The following is a 25,119-nucleotide window of genomic DNA, read 5'->3' on the forward strand; positions in this document are numbered from 1 at the left end:
AAATGATATTTTTAAAGGCAAAAAAAATTTTTTTTTTACTGTGCACATTTTCTTAAGAATTACCATTTAGTTGTCTAACTTTGCTGAAAAAATCATAACAATCGAACATTCCGTTTTTGCTGTGCAGCTTTTTAAATATTTTTGAACCATTTTCACATACACCCTTTTGAAAAGTTAGTCGTGACTCAATATGAAGATTTGATATCGAAAAATGAGGATTTAGATGAAATTGAAAAACTGTGCAGAGTTTCAAATATTTTCGAAATGGTCGCTCAGGATCGACTGACATGCCCCCGTGGAATGCCTCACTCTCTGGGCATTGGAGAGATAAAAAAATGTAAGAAGAAAAATATGTCAAGACAAATAAAAACCCGACTTAATCCACCTACAGTGAACGCAACCCTTCTTACACTTTTGAATGGTTGTGTGTGCCCAGTGCATATTACAATTTCTATGCATATGACCTTCAATTGAATGTAAAATAACTGATATTATCATGCTTTTAACGATTTCAAAATAAAAAAGGGATATTTCTGGAAATTTAACAATTTTTAAAAAATACAAAAAGACTACAGATTTGATTTGCCGCCTTAAATGGCAATATTACAGCTTCTGTTTAAGCCCAAAAGAGTTCAAATCGGGTCATAGACGGCTGAGATATTGGTGTGACAATTCTTCATTAGTAGTCTGAAAATATGTCTCATATTCGTATTTCACAGATATCTCTGAAACCGAATTTCCAATTGCAGAAAAAAATGAATGAGTCCAATGACAAAAACATAGCTTTCGTTTAAAGATAAAATCGCACAAATCGGTCCAAGGACGACTGAGATCTTGATGGGACATATTTTACCAATGTGTGAAGTTGATACGTCTAATGCTTTATGTTCGTATTTCAGAGATATCTCCGGAACCCAATGTCTAATTGCAAAAACAAAATACAATGAGTTCAATGGCAAAGTCATAGCTTTCGTTTAAAGATAAAATCATGCAAATTGGTTTACAGACGGCTGAGATATTCATGTGACATTATTTTGTTAGTTTTCTGAAAATGCACTTCATGTTCGTATTTCTCACATATCTCTGGAACCAAATGTCCGATTGCAAAAAAATTGAACTCGTACAATGACAAAGTCATAGCTTTCGTTTAGTGTTAAGATCGTGCAAATCGGTCCACGGACGGCTGAGATCTTGATGTGAGATTTTTGTAACGCACACACATACGCACACACGCACACACGCACACACACACACACATACATACATGTGCTCAGTTCGTCGAGCTGAGTTGATTGGTATATACGACTTGGGTCTCTGAGCCTCGGATAAAAAGTCGGTTTTTCAAGCGATCTTTATACCCTTCTTAGGGTGTAAGAAGGGTAAAAAGGGATATTTCTGGAAATTTAACAATTTTTAAAAAATACAAAAAGACTGCAGATTTGATTTGCCGCCTTAAATGGCAATATTACAGCTTCTGTTTAAGCCCAAAAGAGTTCAAATCGGGTCATAGACGGCTGAGATATTGGTGTGACAATTCTTCATTAGTAGTCTGAAAATATGTCTCATATTCGTATTTCACAGATATCTCTGAAACCGAATTTCCAATTGCAGAAAAAATGAATGGGTCCAATGACAAAACATAGCTTTCGTTTAAAGATAAAATCGCACAAATCGGTCCAAGGACGACTGAGATCTTGATGGGACATATTTTACCAATGTGTGAAGTTGATACGTCTAATGCTTTATGTTCGTATTTCAGAGATATCTCCGGAACCCAATGTCTAATTGCAAAAACAAAATACAATGAGTTCAATGGCAAAGTCATAGCTTTCGTTTAAAGATAAAATCATGCAAATTGGTTTACAGACGGCTGAGATATTCATGTGACATTATTTTGTTAGTTTTCTGAAAATGCACTTCATGTTCGTATTTCTCACATATCTCTGGAACCAAATGTCCGATTGCAAAAAAAATTGAACTCGTACAATGACAAAGTCATAGCTTTCGTTTAGTGTTAAAATCGTACAAATCGGTTCACGGACGGCTGAGATCTTGATGTGAGATTTTTGTAACGCACACACATACGCACACACGCACACACGCACACACACACACATACATACATGTGCTCAGTTCGTCGAGCTGAGTTGATTGGTATATACGACTTGGGTCTCCGAGCCTCGGATAAAAAGTCGGTTTTTCAAGCGATCTTTATACCCTTCTTAGGGTGTAAGAAGGGTAAAAAGGGATATTTCCGGAAATTTAACAATTTTTAAAAAATACAAAAGACTGCAGATTTGATTTGCCGCCTTAAATGGCAATATTACAGCTTCTGTTTAAGCCCAAAAGAGTTCAAATCGGGTCATAGACGGCTGAGATATTGGTGTGACAATTCTTCATTAGTAGTCTGAAAATATGTCTCATATTCGTATTTCACAGATATCTCTGAAACCGAATTTCCAATTGCAGAAAAAATGAATGGGTCCAATGACAAAAACATAGCTTTCGTTTAAAGATAAAATCGCACAAATCGGTCCAAGGACGACTGAGATCTTGATGGGACATATTTTACCAATGTGTGAAGTTGATACGTCTAATGCTTTATGTTCGTATTTCAGAGATATCTCCGGAACCCAATGTCTAATTGCAAAAACAAAATACAATGGGTTCAATGGCAAAGTCATAGCTTTCGTTTAGTGTTATCTTAGTATCTTGATGTGAGATTTTTGTAACGCACACACATACGCACACACGCACACACGCACACACACACACACATACATACATGTGCTCAGTTCGTCGAGCTGAGTTGATTGGTATATACGACTTGGGTCTCCGAGCCTCGGATAAAAAGTCGGTTTTTCAAGCGATCTTTATACCCTTCTTAGGGTGTAAGAAGGGTAAAAAGGGATATTTCTGGAAATTTAACAATTTTTAAAAAATACATAAAGGCTGCAGATTTGATTTGCCGCCTTAAATGGCAATATTACAGCTTCTGTTTAAGCCCAAAAAAGTTCAAATCGGCTGAGATATTGGTGTGACAATTTTTCATTAGTAGTCTGAAAATATGTCTCATATTCGTATTTCACAGATATCTCTGAAACCGAATTTCCAATTGCAGAAAAAATTAATGGGTCCAATGACAAAAACATAGCTTTCGTTTAAAGATAAAATCGCACAAATCGGTCCAAGGACGACTGAGATCTTGTTGGGACATATTTTACCAATGTGTGAAGTTGATACGTCTAATGCTTTATGTTCGTATTTCAGAGATATCTCCGGAACCCAATGTCTAATTGCAAAACCAAAATACAATGGGTTCAATGGCAAAGTCATAGCTTTCGTTTAGTGTTAAAATCGTGCAAATCGGTCCACGGACGGCTGAGATCTTGATGTGAGATATTTGTAACGCACACACATACGCACACACGCACACACGCACACACACACACACATACATACATGTGCTCAGTTCGTCGAGCTGAGTTGATTGGTATATACGACTTGGGTCTCCGAGCCTCGGATAAAAGTCGGTTTTCAAGCGATCTTTATACCCTTCTTAGGGTGTAAGAAGGGTAAAAGGATATTTCTGGAAATTTAACAATTTTTAAAAAAAATCCAAAAAGACGGCAGATTTGATTTGCCGGACTACTGGCAATATTACAGCTTCTGTTTAAGCCCAAAAGAGTTCAAATCGGGTCATAGACGGCTGAGATATTGGTGTGACAATTCTTCATTAGTAGTCTGAAAATATGTCTCATATTCGTATTTCACAGATATCTCTGAAACCGAATTTCCAATTGCAGAAAAAATGAATGGGTCCAATGACAAAAACATAGCTTTCGTTTAAAGATAAAATCGCACAAATCGGTCCAAGGACGACTGAGATCTTGATGGGACATATTTTACCAATGTGTGAAGTTGATACGTCTAATGCTTTATGTTCGTATTTCAGAGATATCTCCGGAACCCAATGTCTAATTGCAAAACAAAATACAATGGGTTCAATGGCAAAGTCATAGCTTTCGTTTAAAGATAAAATCATGCAAATTGGTTTACAGACGGCTGAGATATTCATGTGACATTATTTTGTTAGTTTTCTGAAAATGCACTTCATGTTCGTATTTCTCACATATCTCTGGAACCAAATGTCCGAATGCAAAAAAATTGAACTCGTACAATGACAAAGTCATAGCTTTCGTTTAGTGTTAAAATCGTGCAAATCGGTCCACGGACGGCTGAGATCTTGATGTGAGATTTTGTAACGCACACACATACACACGCACACACGCACACACACACACACGCACATACATACATGTGCTCAGTTCGTCGAGCTGAGTTGATTGGTATATACGACTTGGGTCTCCGAGCCTCGGATAAAAAGTCGGTTTTCAAGCGATCTTTATACCCTTCTTAGGATGTAAGAAGGGTAAAAGGGATATTTCTGGAAATTTAACAATTTTTAAAAATACAAAAGACTGCAGATTTGATTTGCCGCCTTAAATGGCAATATTACAGCTTCTGTTTAAGCCCAAAAGAGTTCAAATCGGGTCATAGACGGCTGAGATATTGGTGTGACAATTCTTCATTAGTAGTCTGAAAATATGTCTCATATTCGTATTTCACAGATATCTCTGAAACCGAATTTCCAATTGCAGAAAAAATGAATGAGTCCAATGACAAAACATAGCTTTCGTTTAAAGATAAAATCGCACAAATCGGTCCAAGGACGACTGAGATCTTGATGGGACATATTTTACCAATGTGTGAAGTTGATACGTCTAATGCTTTATGTTCGTATTTCAGAGATATCTCCGGAACCCAATGTCTAATTGCAAAAACAAAATACAATGAGTTCAATGGCAAAGTCATAGCTTTCGTTTAAAGATAAAATCATGCAAATTGGTTTACAGACGGCTGAGATATTCATGTGACATTATTTTGTTAGTTTTCTGAAAATGCACTTCATGTTCGTATTTCTCACATATCTCTGGAACCAAATGTCCGATTGCAAAAAAAATTGAACTCGTACAATGACAAAGTCATAGCTTTCGTTTAGTGTTAAAATCGTGCAAATCGGTCCACGGACGGCTGAGATCTTGATGTGAGATTTTTGTAATGCACACACATACGCTCACACGCACACACGCACACACACACACACACACATACATACATGTGCTCAGTTCGTCGAGCTGAGTTGATTGGTATATACGACTTGGGTCTCCGAGCCTCGGATAAAAAGTCGGTTTTTCAAGCGATCTTTATACCCTTCTTAGGGTGTAAGAAGGGTAAAAAGGGATATTTCTGGAAATTTAACAATTTTTAAAAAATACAAAAAGACTGCAGATTTGATTTGCCGCCTTAAATGGCAATATTACAGCTTCTGTTTAAGCCCAAAAGAGTTCAAATCGGGTCATAGACGGCTGAGATATTGGTGTGACAATTCTTCATTAGTAGTCTGAAAATATGTGTCATATTCGTATTTCACAGATATTTCTGAAACCGAATTTCCAATTGCAAAAAAAATTAATGGGTCCAATGACAAAAACATAGCTTTCGTTTAAAGATAAAATCGCACAAATCGGTCCAAGGACGACTGAGATCTTGATGGGACATATTTTACCAATGTGTGAAGTTGATACGTCTAATGCTTTATGTTCGTATTTCAGAGATATCTCCGGAACCCAATGTCTAATTGCAAAAACAAAATACAATGAGTTCAATGGCAAAGTCATAGCTTTCGTTTAAAGATAAAATCATGCAAATTGGTTTACAGACGGCTGAGATATTCATGTGACATTATTTTGTTAGTTTTCTGAAAATGCACTTCATGTTCGTATTTCTCACATATCTCTGGAACCAAATGTCCGAATGCAAAAAAAATTGAACTCGTACAATGACAAAGTCATAGCTTTCGTTTAGTGTTAAAATCGTGCAAATCGGTTCACGGACGGCTGAGATCTTGATGTGAGATTTTTGTAACGCACACACATACGCACACACGCACACACGCACACACACACACATACATACATGTGCTCAGTTCGTCGAGCTGAGTTGATTGGTATATAAGACTTGGGTCTCTGAGCCTCGGATAAAAGTCGGTTTTTCAAGCGATCTTTATACCCTTCTTAGGGTGTAAGAAGGGTAAAAGGATATTTCTGGAAATTTAACAATTTTAAAAATACAAAAGACTGCAGATTTGATTTGCCGCCTTAAATGGCAATATTACAGCTTCTGTTTAAGCCCAAAAGAGTTCAAATCGGGTCATAGACGGCTGAGATATTGGTGTGACAATTCTTCATTAGTAGTCTGAAAATATGTCTCATATTCGTATTTCACAGATATCTCTGAAACCGAATTTCCAATTGCAGAAAAAAAATGAATGGGTCCAATGACAAAAACATAGCTTTCGTTTAAAGATAAAATCGCACAAATCGGTCCAAGGACGACTGAGATCTTGATGGGACATATTTTACCAATGTGTGAAGTTGATACGTCTAATGCTTTATGTTCGTATTTCAGAGATATCTCCGGAACCCAATGTCTAATTGCAAAAACAAAATACAATGGGTTCAATGGCAAAGTCATAGCTTTCGTTTAGTGTTAAAATCGTGCAAATCGGTCCACGGACGGCTGAGATCTTGATGTGAGATTTTTGTAACGCACACACATACGCACACACGCACACACGCACACACACACATACATACATGTGCTCAGTTCGTCGAGCTGAGTTGATTGGTATATACGACTTGGGTCTCCGAGCCTCGGATAAAAAGTCGGTTTTTCAAGCGATCTTTATACCCTTCTTAGGGTGTAAGAAGGGTAAAAGGGATATTTCTGGAAATTTACCAATTTTAAAAAATACAAAAGACTGCAGATTTGATTTGCCGCCTTAAATGGCAATATTACAGCTTCTGTTTAAGCCCAAAAGAGTTCAAATCGGGTCATAGACGGCTGAGATATTGGTGTGACAATTCTTCATTAGTAGTCTGAAAATATGTCTCATATTCGTATTTCACAGATATCTCTGAAACCGAATTTCCAATTGCAGAAAAAAATGAATGGGTCCAATGACAAAACATAGCTTTCGTTTAAAGATAAAATCGCACAAATCGGTCCAAGGACGACTGAGATCTTGATGGGACATATTTTACCAATGTGTGAAGTTGATACGTCTAATGCTTTATGTTCGTATTTCAGAGATATCTCCGGAACCCAATGTCTAATTGCAAAAACAAAATACAATGGGTTCAATGGCAAAGTCATAGCTTTCGTTTAAAGATAAAATCATGCAAATTGGTTTACAGACGGCTGAGATATTCATGTGACATTATTATGTTAGTTTTCTGAAAATGCACTTCATGTTCGTATTTCTCACATATCTCTGGAACCAAATGTCCGATTGGAAAAAAAATGATCTCGTACAATGACAAAGTCATAGCTTTCGTTTAGTGTTAAAATCGTGCAAATCGGTTCACGGACGGCTGAGATATTGATGTGAGATTTTGTAACGCACACACATACCCACACACGCACACACGCACACACCCACACACATACATACATGTGCTCAGTTCGTCGAGCTGAGTTGATTGGTATATACGACTTGGGTCTCCGAGCCTCGGATAAAAAGTCGGTTTTTCAAGCGATCTTTATACCCTTCTTAGGGTGTAAGAAGGGTAAAAAGCAATAGGCTGGAATTATTGATTTACCATGCTAAAATCCTTTTTAATGAATATAAGCGAGGAAAAATGTGCGGATAAGAAGAATAACAAGAATCTCAACAAGGAAGGAACATTAACAAAATGTAATTTTAATTGTTTCCATAAATATGGTTGGCGTTGTCCATTGCTTCCTAAAAGACGGGAAAATGAATCCTAATTTGTAGGCTGGTTTACAGCTCGGAATCTTGGAGATTTCCGCAAGATTATATTTTAAATCAGGCCGAAATTCTATTTTCTACAACGGAATCAAATAGATCCCGCTGACAAATATAGAAGCGAAAATTTCAGACAAGCTCATGATCTGTAAACTGGCCTTTAAGTACGTGAGGACCGAAATCCGAACAAATTTTCCCTCGGTTTGCCTTCAACTCGATTTTGGTCAGCTGATTTATAAACTATTTTTCAATGTCGTCGTTTTTTTATAATGAGTGATTTCGAAATATTCAGAATTATTCAAAAATACTTTGAATGATTCTTAATGTTACGATTCTTTTCGAATGATTGAAAAATATGGGGTAAAGTAAATAAAAAAAATAAAATTTCATACTTCGCAAAAAAAAATCGAAAATGAACTTAATCTGGAAATTAGAAAGTCTATCCTTGCGCTTCATTTTATTGAAGTTGAGGCGTGACCTAATTTTCTGGATATACTTGCCTACCAAGTTACCGGTTCCGTTCAATTCGTTGACGAAATTGGTCAAATTTTAATACGTCCGGAATAAACAAAAAAAAATCATTAAAATGAAAGTGTATAAAAAATCTCCTATTGTCACCTGTTGTCAGTAACTGTTAAAAACCTTAAGAAAAGTCGATCTATGTAAAATCCAAAGCGACATAGACAGCATTCTTTTAAAAGCAACACTAATAACATAACATCTTAAACTCTTTTGATGAATTGCTTCCACTTTCCTAGTATTTGGTTTTAGATTCCTGCCTAAAATATTGAATGATACATATATTGGAGCTCTTTGGGAAAATCGATGAAAAAACGGGACAAATTGAGATTTTTTTAGAATACGACGGGACAACCCAATAAGGTCTAAAAAACGGGACTGTCCCGTTGAATACGGAACGTATGGTCAGCCTATCCTTTGATTCGAGGTATAAAGCAATAATCCCAGATTTAGCGATATTCAACGATTTTGCAATATCGCCTTGCGACATATTCGGATTTTCCACCTTTTGTGCAAATTAAGTTCGCGCACGTGTTATTGATTCAACGCCATTTTTCAGAGCAACAGAGGCATGTTGGAAATGACATTTTTACCATTTCACATATAAATTTATCTTCATATTGTGGTGTTCGTATTAACTATGCGTGCACTGAGAAAACTGTGTTGAACCATTTTCAGTGACTACTTTTTGCTGTGCACATTCTTTATAATAATTTTTGCACACTAACCGGACTAACTTTTCGTAGTTAGCACTGACCGTACTATTAGTTATAGTTACTTTTATAGCTTTCGAATATTATCTTTAACGAGACACAAATTAATTATTAAAATTTTCACTAATTTGGCTATTCGATTTCTAACCAAAAATTTTAAATGATTGGACACGTCGCGCACTGCTTCCTTGACAGGTCGAACAGGAAAGAATTTTCTCCTTCTTCGGCTGAGATATATACATGTATATATATATTTTTTTAAGGAAAAGATCGAGGGCAGACATCTTGAAAACCGATGGTTGACATTTACAACTTACCTCCTATACCTTAATTCATATTCTCTTGAATGTATGCTCGGTAGCGTTACATGGGTATCACAAAATTGTGATAGGGGCAAGCGTTTGTTTTTGTTGATGTTCAAACCGCTGACAACAAATATCCAATGCGAATGGATTGAGAAAGAGAACGTGAGAACCTCACCGAAAAATACTATTTTATGTTTTGTGGTGGAGCCAACAAAAGGAATGATTGTAACGATCGGTTACACTGGAAAAACTAAAAAATCTTGAAGGATTGATCATTTGCTGAGAAAATCCATTGAAAAATTTAGGATATCTTTGTGAGTAAGAGTCTCTGTGAATCTTAAATACTTTTCTAAAATTTAATATTGTTTCAATATTAAGACCGTATAAGCAGTTTAGTATTTTACTTGAATTTTCTTCTTCCTCTCAAAATCTCAGAAGTTGTGTCTGTTCTTTGTTATTATTATTTATTCTTTCAGCATTGAAACAGCATGCATTCATTGTTCCTACTCCAACTTCATTAAGCAATGACATCTGGCGCTTGAAATCAAAGGAGCATAAAGGCTCCCCCAGACCTAAGCGATTTCATCGCCTCGACGGCGACAATTAGTCGCCGCGATTCTGTCGTTGGGTCGCTGCAGGCAATGTTCTATTTACGCTTCCATACCAATGGCGACAGAATCGCTGTCGCCAAGCGATAGAATCGCGTCGCATCGCGTGTGTTTGGGGGAACCTTAATATCCTTCGTGTTTAGCATTATAATCGCAAGATATAACAATTGTTCAAAATAAGAAAACTAGATAAAATAGTTTCAATAAGAAATCATGCAAAGTAGCAACAATTCTAGGAGAGGCTAATTTAATCCAAGTGGGGGTAAAGCCCCCCCCTAGCACCCTGTAGTTAAACCAATGAATTTGCTGTAAAAAAAACTCAAACGAATATTTAGAGGAAATTTAGAAAAATCACCAGGAAATTCTTTAAATTATTCCACAAAAACGCAAAAGAATTTTCCAGAAAAATAATAGAGGAATTTCTTTCAAAATTAATCGTAATATTTTTCCTCAGAAACTAATTGAATTTTCTTAGAAAAGTAGAGGAAGTGCACCAGTTTTGGCCAACTTTGTGCCTAATTTGGCCAACCCTGAATACATATTTTTCCAAAATAATCGATCAGTTGAAAGCAGCGTTGAAGCATGAGGGATATATCTCTTGATGGAACTAATAAAACCCTGGCGAATTGCTTTATTTTTATATAAAATAATTATAAAATTATAAAAAGCTTCCGGGGAATCAAATGAAATTACAGTGGATTTTGTGGACAAATTAAGTGGATTCGATCCCGATCTATTCTAGGAAATATTTATGTTGGACATTTTCTCGATTTTCCTGGGCATAAGTGTATTAGCATAACCCACATGATAGTTTTAGATCGACCAGCTTTACACCTGCTGATGCATTCATCCACCACCAAGTTCAGCTATGGATCTAATTCTCTCAAACATAATATATAAACAACACAATGACAAGCACATCAGACCCAAAATCATCAACATTACCCTAAGCGACCCGCCCGATTGGCGGCGATTGGTCCTAAATTTCTCCACCGCATACAATTATCGGACCAGCTCAGCGGATTCCTTTGAAATTTCTGTTCATTTTCACTGCGACCGGGTCGTCGTCATCGCTGCGGAATAACACACTCGCACTCGTCTTGAAGTCTTGCACTGGCCGCTTTTTTTCTCTGCCGAGTCGTCTGTTTGGCTCATTTATCACACGAGGGCTGAACCACAAAACGCAAAGGATATGCGCGCGTGAATAAGGTGAGCAACAAACCTGCAACCTCAGTCCGCGCGGGTCCCTCGCATATGTAGAGTGCAGAGCTACAGTACCACAGACAATATATTTAGAGCCCCGAAGCAAGAAAACAAAAACGACAAAATCGGCCACAATGGCATGATGGCCCCATGCAATGCGCCCCGACCTGATGGGCTACCGAGAAGGGCTACGCTGCGGATCTTCGCGCCAGCCAGCGTGCGCGCGGTGGTGTTCGGTGGTCAAAAATATAATATCGTGTCAAGCTATAAATGAGCGCAAAAATCCCTTCACTTTTTCGAGGCTATTTGTGACCCGGCGACCGTGCGTAATCCTTCGTTTTTCTTCATGTTCCTTTTTTTTCGGTTTTGGTATTTCCATCGCGGGAGTCTTCCCTGGGGTCTGCAGGATTGATCTTTTGCATGCCCGTGCTCCTTTAGGGCGAGCAAATTTTTGCCTCATAATTGTTGTTGATGCGGTCAAGTGTTGTGCCATGTCTTAATTTTTCTTTTGGACGCTTTCCTTATCACTGGGTGTATAATTTACCCATGCAGGACGGTTTGCTTATAATAATGATCCATAATGACAAATGATATTCACCGTCCTCATATGTCACACCAATTTTATTATCAATAGCAATAGAATTCCTATCTATATTGTTTTTTAGAAGATAGTCCTGACTTAACTTTATCGTCTTATTAGCATCCATGTTCCTGTGATGACGAATTATGAAATGCAGAATAGTTGAAAATCTTGCTTGCTGTAAGCTGTGAGCTCTACCCAAAAACTAAATACTGAAATGATCATTGCATTATTATGTGAAAGCCTATACCTACCTATGTAAGTCTCGATGGACAACTGTGGACAAGTTTGTGGTGTCAAACGGTCATGAACATGAGCATGAACATCCCGCATGGTATCCGCCCACGTGTGACGTGGCTCCATCAGGCACTGATAAGTGATAATGCCCAAAAACCTGTCAAGTATTGCTCGTCGTACATTCTTTGTCTTAACGGCAAATATTTGTCAAGTTCATCCACAATGGAGGTGCATATCAGACAGAGCTGAAAAATAGTTTTCATTATGACATGTGCAGTATCACAATGTGCAGATATCTTTTCCAAAGGTTGTAATAATTAAAATTTTACTCCAGATCACATGCTGTGATAGATTTTTTGCGCAGATAAAATGTTAAAAGTTTACTCCAAAAACAATACTCAATTGGTCTTCAAAGGGCTAAACTATTAAATGTAGGAGAACAAATTGGCGTCTTTCGATTGCTGAAATGGCTTAACAATGAATCTCGATTTCGTTTCAAGCCGCTGATGGTGACCCATTGCGCGAGCTCCCGCTTACCATGGGCGTGGTGCACAGCAGCACATTGGAAGACCCCGATTTCATCAGCATAGTTTTATTGCTCAATTATTGTTATAGTTTACTTGATTCGCGACATGGAAAGTAGTGTTTTCGTTATTATTATTTTTTGGTTTTAAGATCCGATATTTTTGGCAAATCATTTTTAATTACGGTGCGAGAAACTGTAGCGACTTGCGCAACCTCTGTCGTATCGTTTTATTCGAGCTTGTCATGTCAGGTCGGTCAGCTGCGCACAATCGAATTGCTTACGGAGGTCAAGCTTTGGTGTCGGATCGCGTAAACTCGTCGCCATCAGTATAATAATCATGTACACGCTTTATCGATACGCCGTGAGATAATTTCAGACAATAAAAATGGGAAAAAAGGATATGTGGTCAGACCGTCCTTTCACTTTTCTTCTGCTCGAGGACATCATTTTTGAATAGCTCATTTTCAACCGCATATTTAATCATGTCTCGTTCAACTTTGCCGGGTCGCAGAGTCGGACAGAGCAGAGAACTGATTGCAGCGCTGTAACCGACAGAAAAAAAAACCTGGTGGGTATCAAGTGCGTCAAAATTAAATTATGCTGCTTCTCAATTAACGGGTAATTGACATGCAAGAATCGATTGTTTAGCATCACCTTGCTGTGAATTTCTTGACTATTGTAGTACTGATATAAGAATAAGGCCAAATATGTTGTAGAAAAAATATCTGCAAGTCAAAGCATGCAAAAAGAATACCGTCGTGCGGGGCTTCTTTTGACTTCAGGGGTTACTTTGGATTTTGGATTTTCTGAAAAAATTAGGCGAAAAAAATACCAAATTTGAAACAGAAAGTTAGCATCCAACTATCAACAAGACACCCGAATGGTAATAATGGCGATTTGATAATAATTTACGTTACAATTCTTGTTTCAAAATGTCCAAAGTAGCCCCCAATTTGTTAAAAGAAGCCCCTCACGACGGTACTTCATCAATAGATAGAGCTCGCTGCAGACATCAATATCCTGAAAAATCTACCTTTTGACTTGGCAAACACAGTCTGGACAAAGCACTGCTTCTCAAGCAAAAACGCGAAAATGCAACAACATCAACAATAACAATAGCTGGATTGGCACGGCAAATGCTGGGTAAAGCGTACCATTGGTACTTTGCGTATCTGAAGGAATAAAATAGACCCCATCTCGCGGTCCTTAGCCTCTTACTTACCCAGCAACTCCTATCCCTACCTCCCCGTGGTGCTGGCCGGGATACGAGCAACCTTAGGGAAGATCGGGTAACCAACCCCGGTGGGAACTATGGTCGTATGCTGACAGGGAAGGGGGGGTTTGCTCCTCTCCGGTGGTGCAAATCTCATTGAGCGTCTGTTCTCCATGTCAGGATCGACTCACAACAGTGTCTGTTCTCCATGTTAGGGGCGGCTGATCATCGTCCTAGTGCCAGCGAGGGACTCTAAGTGAAACTGTGCACAATGGTCCACCGGAAATAAGGAGGATGGTCCCCGGAAATTTAGGGGGTTTGGTGTCAGGCCCTGCAAGCCAGCCAAAAAAAAAAACTCACGCAACGAACAATCAACAAGAGAGTACGGATCAGAACAATCGGCGAAGACCACTGCGACGAAAAGGGACTAGCGATTGGAAACTCGGTTCGTGGAACTGCAAATCTCTTAACTTCATCGGGAGCACACGCATACTCGCCGATGTGCTCAAGGACCGTGGATTCGGCATCGTAGCGCTGCAGGAGGTTTGTTGGAAGGGATCAATGGTGCGAACGTTTAGAGGTAATCATATCATCTACCAGAGCTGCGGCAACACACACGAGCTGGGAACAGCTTTCATAGTGATAAGCGATATACAAAGGCGCGTGATCGGGTGGTGGCCGATCAACGAGAGAATGTGCAGGTTGAGGATGAAAGGCCGGATCTTCAACTTCAGCATAATCAACGTCCATAGCCCATACTCCGGAAGCACTGATGATGATAAGGACGCATTCTACCCGCAGCTGGAACGTGAGTACGACAGTTTCCCAAGCCACGACGTCAAAATCATCATAGGCGATTTGAACGCTCAGGTTGGCCAAGAGGAGGAGTTTAGACCGACTATTGGGAAGTTCAGCGCTCACCGGCTGACGAACGACTAATTGATTGCGCTGCCTCCAAGAATATGGCCATTCGCAGCACCTACTTCCAACACAGCCTCCCGTATCGGTACACCTGGAGATCACCACTGCAGACAGAATCACAAATCGACCACGTTCTGATTGATGGACGACACTTCTCCGACATTATCGACGTCAGGACATATCGTGGCGCTAACATCGACTCTGACCACTATCTGGTGATGGTTAAACTGCGCCCAAAACTATCCGTCATCAACAATGTTCGTTACCGACGACCGCCGCGGTACGACTTAGAGCGACTGAAGCAACCTGATGTCGCCACTGCATACGCGCAGCATCTCGAGGCAGCGTTGCCGGAAGAGTGTGAGCTCGATCACCCCCCCCCCCCTTGAGGACTGCTGAAATACAGTTAAAGCAGCCATTAACGACGCAGCGGAGAACAACGTCGGGTATGTGGGACGAGGTCGATAGAACGATTGGTTCGACGAAGAGTGCAGACAGATCCTGGAGGAGAAGGACGCAGCGCGGGCGGTCGCGCTGCAGCAAGGTACCCGGCAGAAAGTGGAACGTCATAGACGGAAGCGGATGCAGCAGACCCACCTTTTTCAGGAGAAGAAACGCCGCCTGGAAGAAGCAGAGTGCGAGGAGATGGAACAGCTGTGCCGTTCTCAAGAAACACGTAAGTTCTACCAGAAGCTCAACGCATCCCGCAAAGGCTTCGTGCCGCGAGCCGAAATGTGCCGGGATAAAGATGGGAGCATCTTGACGGACGAACGTGTGATGATCGAAAGGTGGAAGCAGCACTACGAGGAATATTTGTATGGCGCTGAGAGTACAGGCAGTGGAAGTCAAGGCAGCGGAGGAGATGACAACGTCAGTTCAGTGGACGATGGAAGCCAACCAGCCCCACCTTGAGGGAAGTTAAGGATGGCATCTAACAGCTAAAGACCAATAAAGCAGCTGGTAAGGAAGGATGGTATCGGATCTGAGCTCATCAAGATGGCCCCGGAAAAGCTAGCCACTTGCCTGCACAAACTGATAGTCAGAATCAGGGAAACCGAACAGCTACCGGAGGAGTGGAAGGAAGGGGTTATATGCCCCATCTTCAAGAAAGGCGACAAGCTGGAGTGTGAGAACCTTCGAGCGATCACCATCCTTAATGCCGCCTACAAAGTGAAAGTGATATCCCAGATCATCTTCCGTCGTCTGTCACCATTAGTGAATGAGTTCGTGGGTTAGTTATCACTAATGGTGACAGGTGACATATCAGTTATCAAGCCGGCTTCGTTGACGGCTGCTCGACAACGGACCAGATCTTTACTGTACGGCAAATCCTTCAAAAATGCCTTGAATACCAGGTCCCAACGCACCATCTGTTCGTTGATTTCAAGGCGGCATACGACAGGAATTTGTCTACCTCGGATCCTTGCTAACGGCTGATAACAATGTTAGTCCTGAAATACGAAGGCGCATCATTTGTGGAAGTTGGGCCTACTATGGACTCCAGAAGAAACTGCGGTCAAAAAAGATTCGCCACCGCACCAAATGTGTCATGAAACATGGACAATGCTCGAAGAGGACTTGCAAGCACTCGGAGTATTCGAGAGATGGGTGCTTAGGACCATCTTTGGCGGTGTGCAAGAAGACGGTGTGTGGCGGCGAAGAATGAACCACGAGCTCGCCCAACTCTACGGCGAACCCAGTATCCAGAAGGTAGCTAAAGCCGGAAGGGTACGATGGGCAGGACATGTTGTAAAAATGCCGGACAGCAACCCTGCAAAGATGGTGTTCGCTTTCGATCCGGCAGGTACGAGACGACGTGGAGCGCAGCGAGCGATATGGGCAGACCAGATGCAAAACGACTTGGCGAGCGTGGGGCGTATTCGAGGATGGAGAGATGCGGCCTCGAACCGTGTATTGTGGCGTCAAATTGTTGATTCAATGTTATCTGTTTAGATGTAGACTAAATAAATGGAAATGAAATGAACAATAGCTGGATATCGATTGCTCCAAAAGCTCCAATGTCACAAACTCACAGAGGTTAACGTCGGTCCGAAAATCGTTACACCGAAAGCCTACGGTGTCTTCGTCCGAAGAGGTTTATTTTCAAAAATTCTGTATCTCTAAAATACCCACTACACGAAAGTATAGGCTTTCCTCTTTCACGTAGGTGCATTTTTAAAATGTTCTTTCGGGGGTTATTTTCCATACAATTTGCGGGGGGGGGGGGTTAAATCGCTATCATTTGAGATTTCTATGGAGTTTGCACCAAAAATAGTTTAAAAAAATAAGTAAAAAAAAAATCTGGATCCCCCGATAGAACATTTTATTTTACCCACGATATGAAAGAGGAGATCATCTGCTTTCACGTGGTGAGTGTTTCAGCGGCACTGATTTAAAAAAAAAATTCCAAATAGAGACAACGTGAGCTGTTTTGTATAGCCGGCAGCGGCGCACAGTGGGTTGATTCGGATTCGTAGACAAAAATTGAATTGAAAAATTCGTATTCTAGCATATTCTGCACATAAAAGTGTCTGTATATAGTCCCTGTAATGTGAACGAGTGTTGCATGGATTAAGAACAGTCACATCTATTACGATATGCTTAAAAACTTATATGAATAGTTAGGCAATCAATCAGAAATTAACCTCAAATGATAAGGTCCATAAAACGTTCCTACGGATTTTCTACTGCAGGTAGCCACAATTCGTAATTTAAATATCTAATGTTAAGCAAAAAATATTGTATTGCAAACAAAAAATCAGTTGAGTTAGACGAGGAAGCGAGGAACAGAAATGTTAAATTCGTTGAAATATTAAGCGATAAACATTCCTAAACTTAAAAAAAATTGAGCCCAGGAAAAAGTTCAACGAGTTCCACCCTGAAATATCAACAGAATCGTTGTTTTCGGTGTACCCTATGAAATCATGTGCATTACAGCTGCAACCGTCCAGCAGAGACCGAGCTACTCTTTACATGAGGTTCATACAAATGCCCATAAAAAACAATCGAAATAATTGGCCGAGTAGGGTAAGGGAGGTATTTTGTTACTCTTACTCACTTACTCTTGCTCACTGAATCACTCTTATTCACTCGCTCATTCATACCACTCACTCAATTTTAGTCATGCGTAAGAGTATAAGTAAGAGTGAGTGTGAGTACTCACTTACTCACTCGCTCTCTCACGTGCTTACTCACTCACTTACTCACTGACTTTCACTCGCTAACTCTTACTCATTCGCTCATTCACTTTTCCTCATTCATTCATTTTCTATTACTCATTCACTCACTCTTACTCACTCTACACACTCATTAACTCTTACTGACTCACTCACCCACTCGTCGATTCTGTGATTTAGACCACACTCCATCTAGGATCCATTGTTTTTACTACAGCGAGCAAGAAACAATTTCAACCTTGTTGCCCTTGTAGCCATGCTGAGGTGGACCGCAAATGCCTCTTGAAGGGCGCCATTCAAAGTAGAACGGGATTTTACGGAGTAAGAATACTTAGTTCATTACTGCATTAAAATAAAAAAGTTCCAGGCGAAGGGTGAACTTTCCTGAAGATTTCCTAAATAAACTTCCAAAGGAACTCATCGGGAAGTTTCTGATGAACTCTTAGAAGAATTTCTGGAAGTCATGGATGAATTTCCGGAGGATTTTCTGAATGAACTCTTCGAGGAGTTTCAGGACGAACTCCTGAAAGAATTTTTAAAAAAATAAGCAAAGCAAAGTATTTCCAAATCAGTTTTGAAGTGATTTCCGAAGGAACTCTTGGAAGTATTTCGGGAGGAATTTTCGGAGGATCTCCTGGTGAAGTTAGTGGGCAGCAGGGACTATGTCCAAGGGCTTGACGATCCCTCCCCAGGCCATCTGCGAGTTGTGGTGCCTGCCTAGGATGTGGTGGGGTTTGACAGTGGGTCCTGTTAAACTTCTATAAAAAAACTGCATGTATCCGCAAGTAGGCTTCGCCAAAACGACCGTGTGCCGCTCAAAGCGCACAAACCTAAGTCCTGGTGTTAGGTGGGACGCTAAACAGCCCTGACACGACGGCCCTGCGACGAGACAGAAGGTTTGCGCAGGCCCAATAAGCCGCCTTTAACATAGAAGATAATAATACTCGATAGAATCGGCAACGACCTAGGCGACGAATAAAGGATCACGATTGGAAGCTTGGAACATGGAACTGCAATTCGCTAGGCTTCGCAGATTGCGTCAGGATAATCTACGATGAATTACATCCCCGTTACTTCGACTTCGTAGCGCTGCAGCAAATCTGCTGGACAGGACAGAAAGTGCAGAAAAGCGGGCATCGAGAGGCTACCTTCTACCAAAGCTGTGGCACCACCAACGAGCTGGGAACCGGCTTCATAGTGCTGGGAAAGATGCGTGATTGGGTGGCAGCCAATCAACGCAAGGATGTGTAAGCTGAGGATAAAAGGCCGATTCTTCAACTATATCATCATCAACGTGTACAGCCCACACGAAGGGAGACCCGACGACGAGAAAGAAGCGTTCTATGCACAACTAGAGCAGACATACGATGGATGCCCACTGCGGGACGTCAAAATCGTCATCGGTGACATGAAAGCTCAGGTGGGAGAGGAGTATAGACCGGTCACATGGACATCACCTAATCAAGTAACGGAAACGCACTTACCGTAGTGCGAATATTGAATCCGACCACTACCTCATTGCAGTATATTTTACTCTCAAAACTCTCGACGGTGTACAACACGCGTCGGAGTCGTTCGCCGCGGCTAAACATTGGGCGGCTACAAGACTAGCCCAGGAATACGCGCAGCAGCTGGAAGTGGCACTCCCAACGGAAGAGCAGCTAGGCACAGCGTCTCTTGAAGATGGCTGGAGAGATATTCGATTCGCCATTGGAAGCACCGCAACCGCTGCACTTGGCACGCTGCCCCCGGACCAGAGAAACGACTGATATGACGGCGAATGTGAGCAGTTAGTTGAGGAGAAGAATGCAACATGTGCGAGATTGCTGCAACACCGCACGAGGGCGAACGAGGCATGATACAAACGGGCGCGGAACAGACAAAACTCGATTTTTTTGGAGGAAAAAGCGCCAGCAGGAAGATCCAGACCGTGAATTTGTACCGTGACCGGAGCAATTGTAACGCGCTAAAAACGCACGAAAGCTCTATGAGAAGTTAATCCGTTCACGTAAGGGCCACGTGCCACAGCCCGATATGTGTAAGGACATAAACGCGAACCTTCTTACAAACGAGCGTGAGGTGATCCAAAGGTGGCGGCAGAACTACGAAGGGCACCTGAATAGCGATGTGGCAGACAGCGGTGGCGGTATGGTAATGAACCTGAGAGCACGCGCACAGGACATACGACTTCCGGCTCCGAATCTCCAGGAAATGCAGGAGGAGATCGGCTGGCTGAAAACAACAAAGCCTCTGGAGTTGACCAACTACCAGGAGAGCTGTTTAAACATGGTGGTGAGGCACTGGCTAGAGCGCTGCACTGGATAATTACCAAGGTTTGGGAGGATGAGGTTCTGCCGCAGGAGTGGATGGAAGGTGTCGTGTGTCCCATCTACAAAAAGGGCGATAAGCAGGATTGTAGCAACTATCGCGCAATCACATTGCTGAACGCAATTGATGCATTCTCGAGTCCCTTCGAAACGCGCAGAGGGTTACGGCAAGGTGATGGTCTTTCGTGTCTGCTATTCAACATCGCTTTGGAGGGAGTAAAACGAAGGGCACATACAAGGACACGAGTGGTACGATTTTCACGAAGTCCGTCCAGTCATTTGGTTTCGCCGACGACATTGATATCATGGTACGTAACTTTGAGAGGATGGAGGAAACCTACATCAGACTGAAAGGCGAAGCCAAACGGATGGACTAGTCATCAACACATCGAAGACGAAGTACATAGTAGGAAGAGGCTCAAGAGAGGTTAATGTAAGCCACCCCCCACGAATTTCTATCGGTGGTGATCAAATCGAGGTGATTGAAGAATTCGTGTACTTGGGCTCACTAGTGACTGCCGATAACGATACCAGCAGAGAAATTCGGAGACGCATCATGGCAGGAAATCATTCCGTCGCACAGAAACTTTGGGCTTCTGTTTCACTGTAGCACGCTTAAGTGAATCAAAATTTATTGCAATATACTTTTGTTGATCAGCTCAGGTAAAAGTATGGTCCCACATTTTTCCTGAAAGTATTAAAACTCGAATAGGTATATCGAAAACTTGATAAGAATTTAAGTTTCCTTATCAAGCAAAGTAATTTTCACTTTGTCAATTCAATCATTGAAATTAAACTTATTTCAATGCATATCTCATATTTCTTGCAGTTAAAGTTGTTTTATTTTTCATTATTTTCTTGGAAATTCTTGTATTTATTTTATTTAATTTTCAAAATCTTCATTCAGGGTAATTCCACAATTGAAACGCTTTTTACGCGATTTTTTTATGCGGCTCGTTTTTTACGCGACTTTTTTACCACAGTTTTTGGAGTTCTACGAAGTTTTCAGGAGCTCCTGAAGGAATTTCGTGAGGTATTGTTGATGAAATTGTCGGAGAAGGTTCTCGAGAAAATGCCGAACGAACTCCTAAACGAATTTCTGGAGAAGCTCCTGAAGAAATTTTCGGAGTAACTCTTTATTTTTTAAAGAACTTCTGGAGAAAACTCCGTAGGGTCTGTTCACAAATTACGTAGCGCTTCTGGGGGGAGGGGGTAGGTCCAACTTGCGTTATACTTTGTTACACTAAAAGGTGGGGGAGGGGGTGGGTACTACCAAATGTTACGCATAACGCGAATAAAAATTCATTTGAATGTCTTTTTTTAAAATCACTGATTGAAGAAATTGCTGTTTATCGTTAAGGTGACTCGGGGAGGCACTACACACCGTGTTTTTTTCCTATCTTTTGTCCTTTTCTGGCATTGTCGCCTCGTAATTTTGAAGCGGCGTATTTCGGTTCGTATATTAGTCATTATCGAAATCAAGCATGCTGACATAGCGGGACTGATATGCGTAAAAATACCAGGCGAATATTGAATTTCTCGACACCACAGTGCCTGAGCGTGAACCAGGTGGTTGGGTGAGCATACAAGTCAGACTCACACGGTATGTAAGAGGTGAGCATCCAATGCCTTTAAAATTTTCATAGTTACGCGTTACATGGGGGAGGGAGGGAATACCAAAAATGTTACTTTCTGTTACGAGGGGGAGGGAGGGGGTCAAAAACTCGGATTTTTGCGTTACGTAATTTGTGAACAGACCCTTAAAGAATGCAAATTTCTATGCATTCAATTTTCATTCTCATATTTAAAACGATAATTATTATGATAAATGACGTAATCTGAATAGGCTATTATTAGCTAATTCACAATAATCTGGCTAACTCGCGAACCCAATCAGCTAGTCAGTAATTAGCTGAGTAGTAGTTCCATGCTCCGTGTGTTAGACCTTCTTTTTCATAATCAATGGCTCTACATTCCAATTGCAACTTGGTCCGGTTTTAAACTTAGTATTTTTACCGGGGTTGCGTTACCTACATCGCGCTGGTGGGGTGCAGCGTTTTGTCAATAAGCCGCTTGATACCAGGCAGAAGCTGTTTGAGACGCACCTCCTGATGAACAGACGCTCGAAGCGTAACTTCTCACTCTAACTGATGCCAGAAAGACAACAGTGTTCACGCCGCACTACCAGGTAAGTACGCAAACCTTAGCTAGTGGTCTTTTGTCACCGGTTGACCAGTGAAAGCGTGAGGTAGGAACTTGTGAGGACCAGAGCTATATTAGACGCCCCTTTATTGGGTGGGTTGACCCATTTTGCAGTCACCAAAATACTACCCAAGCTGTCCATTGGACGACGCTAGGCAGAATAACAGCGATTTTAATTCAACAATGCTGTTTTCTCAGCTAAAATTTCAATGTTTGACCACTTCATACTTGGTCGCTCCTTGTGATATCCATTCTGTTCTTCAGTCATGTGCTCCCTTCCTACTTTGATTAAAATATGCTGTAAGCAACGATAAATGCCAAATGAATAACGATGTTAGTCCTAATGTGTCGCGTAATCTACGAATGAGAACTTGCGAAGCTGTAAATACAACACATTATCTATGAAAGGTTGAAAAGAACATTTAAGGTACTTTTAGTTTTCGTTAACATACAAATCATTTGACCACCTCATCCATTTCCGTCAGAATATAACCATAAAGCTTTATTGCTCACCATCATTCAAAAGTATCTACAACTCAAATTCGTTCATTTCATTTGTTCCTTTTCATCTCGAAACATATCACCGGGTCCAACGTGCCGCGGCTTCCGAACTTGTGATTATTTCTGCCAATTTTCGCACGCTCGCTCGTCAGCAGAACTGATTCCTTTACAGTTGGCCTTTTGAATTAATTCCTTTTGTTTTATTGTTTCCAGAATATCGAACCGATAAAAATTTATTAGCAAAAATTATACTCTCATTTCGTTCGCTTCTGACTGTTACCTTCGATTACGGTACGATGTAGAGTGTATACGGTGCTGCAAAATCTAGTCCTTCGGGGTTTATCGACAACCGATGCTACCGAAAAGAATACTGCAACATGGGACCAGGAATTCAGGTAACGAAGGGACATTATTCGAATGTCTGCTATTAATTTGCTTTGACGAGTACCAAGAAAACCGCCGAGCATCGGTGGACTGTTGCAACTACATACGTATGTCATTTTCTCTATATCGAACGTAAGCTGTTATCGATTACCATGAATTCATTTGTTAACGTTAATTGAAATGCTCCTACTGATGATTAAACGGAAGAATCCTCAAAACCTGTCGCAGCCCTGACCAGGATTTCAAATCAGAAAACGTTATCTTGTTTTTCAATAGATTTGCATGACAACACATTGCATTGATTTGAATTGCCGTATAGCTGAGTAGATCACTTCTGCGCAATGTTTGCGGTATAAAACCAAAACCTAGCTAAATCCATTTTTAGTGTATGGACAATAAGTTGTGGTAATTGAGCCGGACGATTCGCTGCAACGATGGGGTCGCGGCCAGGCCAATGCTTGGCACTCCGGCTATTCAACCGTTGTTGGATCACGTGCGAAGTCAAACTTTCCCTGTTCTTCCCTTCAGCAATAGGCAATGTAGGGAAGATACGTATGAAATGCGCCGGTTGGGTAAAATGCGCCACCACATTTTCTTGATTATTAACCCAAATTTTGTCTCAAAATCGTGAGCGGCTGAAGCCAAATATCGTTTGTAAACCGTTACACAAAAAAACTTTGTCAAAAACTCTGTGTTTAAATTTAAAAAAAATAAAATGGTTTTTTGGCTCTTTTCCATGCAATTTCGGTCTTTACGTCAACAATGCTTTTTCTTCACATACAAAAAATATTTTCTCCTTTATTTTATTAGTCTAAAATATTGACTACCTTAAAGCATAAGACTGACACTATTCTTTTGCAAAATAGTGAGACTATTTCAGTAAAAAATATTGGAATATTTTGATTATCATTTTTGGGTAGCGCATATTGCCCAGCGTCGTTCATTTTAAATGAAAATGCAGTATTTTGGAATAAAATCGTTTTCTTGTAATATTGTTGGTTTTTCTTAAAAAAAATTGAACCATATAATGACTGATATGCTAGATTATTGATAAACACTTCTAAATTACACTATTTCGGATGAAAAATCACCATTGAATTAAGAGATTAGCTTAGGGGCGCATATTGACCGCATCTCCCTTATGACCTGAAGTGGTTTAATATATTTTGGAAAAAATATTCTGACCATGCCTATTTGCAGATTAAACAAGCCAGAACTCGGCCTCTATTACAGATTAAATGACCATTCTCTTTATTTTATTACACTCTTATATCTAATAAGAAAATTCGCCTTTCTAATCTACCGCCATCGGGGGTGACAATGGGTCAGGGGGGTGAAAATGGGTCATCGCTCTCACAGGCAGCCTGGAGGTCTTAGAGCAAAACCGTTCAAATAGGTGTCTTATATTTTAGTCTTCTTGCCCTCAGATACATTTAATCCATTCTACAAGCATTCTAAGTAGTTGAAACAGTGACCCATTCTCACCCCCATTTGACCCATTGTCACCCCCGTCCATTAACAAACAAACAGAACCTCGGCGCAGTGCAAGGTTCATTTTCAAACATCCACCTTCCCCTTATTTAGCTTACATCTAGACAGATAACACTAAATCAACAATACACGGTTCGAGGCCGCATCTCTCCATTCTCCAATGCGCCCCACGCTCCCCAAGTCGTTATGTACCGGGTCAGCCCACCTCGCTCGCCTTCTGGTACCAGCCGGATCGGAATCGAACACCATCTTTGCAGAGTTGCTGTCCGGCATCTTTGAAACATGCCCTGCCTTACCCAACAAGCTGGAAGGGTACCTTCCG

Source organism: Armigeres subalbatus, chromosome 3 (genome assembly GCF_024139115.2).
Source record: "Armigeres subalbatus isolate Guangzhou_Male chromosome 3, GZ_Asu_2, whole genome shotgun sequence".
In the NCBI taxonomy this organism is placed as follows: Eukaryota; Metazoa; Arthropoda; class Insecta; order Diptera; family Culicidae; genus Armigeres; species Armigeres subalbatus.